The sequence below is a fragment of the Meleagris gallopavo genome, unplaced genomic scaffold (assembly GCF_000146605.3).
Source record: "Meleagris gallopavo isolate NT-WF06-2002-E0010 breed Aviagen turkey brand Nicholas breeding stock unplaced genomic scaffold, Turkey_5.1 ChrUn_random_7180001846136, whole genome shotgun sequence".
In the NCBI taxonomy this organism is placed as follows: Eukaryota; Metazoa; Chordata; class Aves; order Galliformes; family Phasianidae; genus Meleagris; species Meleagris gallopavo.
The window spans coordinates 18038-20140 of NW_011114117.1; positions in this window are offsets into that span (position 1 = coordinate 18038).

The following is a 2103-nucleotide window of genomic DNA, read 5'->3' on the forward strand; positions in this document are numbered from 1 at the left end:
CAGCAGCACCAGCCCTTTTCGGGACCTCAGGAAGGCAGCGCAGCCCCCCGCACACCCCCGGTTCCCGCTGGACTCCATGGTACGGGCAGAGGCTGGCATGAAGGGGGGCCGGGGGCGCGGGAAACACGCGGCGGGGCGGGGCCTGGAGGCTGAGAAACCACGCGATTGGTTGGCAAAGAGAAGGGGGCGGGGCCAAGAAGGGGGTTCCCCTGTCGGGAGGGGAAACCCAGCTTTGATTGGCCAGAGGGCGGGGCTTGGGGGCAGAGGGGAACTCCCTTCTCTGATTGGTTGAGGGGCGGGGTTTAAGGAGTAGCTCCGAGGTGATTGGTTAGTAGGGCGGGGGTTGTGGCTCAGAGTGGGGTGGGGAAGCCCCGCACTGATTGGTTGAGGTGGCGGTGGGGAAGCCCCGAGCTGATTGGTGGAAGGGATGAGGGAAACCCTTTGGAAGTGAGGGGGGAGAGAGGGGGAAGCCCCTGGGGGCGTGGCTTCTGACCGGCTTGGCGCGAAAGGAAGGGAGAGGTCCTGAGGGGTGGGAGAAGGGGATCGAGGGACCCTATGTACTAAATGGGGGACTCACAGAACTGTGTAGAGCCCCTCAGAGGCATATAGGGCCACTTTGGACTTATACAGAGAGCCCCCACTCCCATCTAATGCCCCTGTAGATCTATATGGAGCCTCCCAGACCTGTAGAGTCACTCTGTACTCATATGGGGCCATTATAGACCCATATAACAACCCCTCAAGCCCATATAGGGCTCCTATGAACCCCCATAGGGTCATCTCAGCTCCATAGAAAGGCCGCGGACCCATTTAGGGACCCTTCCCACCTGTATTTAGCTCCCCAGATCTATAGAAGCCTATTATATAGCTATATAGGGTCTAACCAAACCCATATGGAGTCACCCCAGAGCCATATAGAAACCCCAGGGACCTTTTTAGGGGCCCCAAACCCATATTGGTCCCCCATGTGCTTCCTGGGGGGGCTCTGAGCTGGATTTCGGGGAACTCTGGACCAATCTGGGGGGGAGTTTGGAGGAACCTGTTACAACGAAAGACTGTAACACTGTGTTTTGTGGGGGTAACCGACATTCTGTGTGCTATACTGGAAGGCCCAGGGCTGCACCATTGCACTGGAGTGTGGGGGGCGTGACTGGGGTTCCCTCTTCGGTTTCGGGGCGGTCCCTGAGCCGTTTTGTTGCCTTTATTTTTCTCCCATCCCACCGCTTCAGGCTCAGCGCAATCTGATTGGCCGCCGCTCCACCAATCAGCATTCGAATCCTCCCGCAAGGCCTGCTGGGAGCTGTAGTAGTCGGCACCGGAAGTGCTTTCCCCTTTCCCACAACACCCCGCAGTCAGCAAGATGGCGGCGAGCAGCGGCAGCGCCGGTTCCACAGGCCCAGCGGGGCCGGTGTCGTTCGGCTTCAGCCGAAAAGCGGAGCGGAGGCGGCTGCTGGCGGCCGGGCCTTGCTCCGAAAAGGAGAGCGACGGTGCGGACATCGATTACCTCAAGGCGGTAGAAGACCGCGAGTTATTGAGGTACGCATGCGCGGGGTGCCCGGGAGCGCAGAGGGCGCATGCGCGGGGTTGGAACATTAATTCTGCGCATGCGTGGTTTGAGAAGCGCGCGTGCTACGCGTCTGGGGAAGCTTTGCGCATTATTTCTGCGCATGCGCGGGCTGTAAGCGTGGTATGCACATGTGCTGCACTGATATTTTTGTGTATATGCATACATATATATGTAGCGTGTGAATTATTGCGCACGCGCAATAGGACGGTTTCGCAGGAAAAGACCGTTGCGTGGGGGGTTGACTGCGCCTTTTGATTGGTCGCTTGGTGATGATGGGGGTGTGGCTAACTCGTTGGCCACGCCCATCAGTGCCAAGCCGGCCCCGCCCCACCGAAGGAACTCGTGATTCCCCTTCGCCCCGCCCACCGCTGGAGGAACCCAGAAGCGCCAAGCTCCGCCCCTCCTCGCCAGGCCACGCCCCCTCTGCCGCAAACCACGCCCCCGATGCCGCAGGCCACGCCCCCGAGGGGGACCCCATTACCCTTGGAAACAGCGGCAGTGCAGGAGCTGCTGCGGGTGAGGGTTTGGGTGAATTT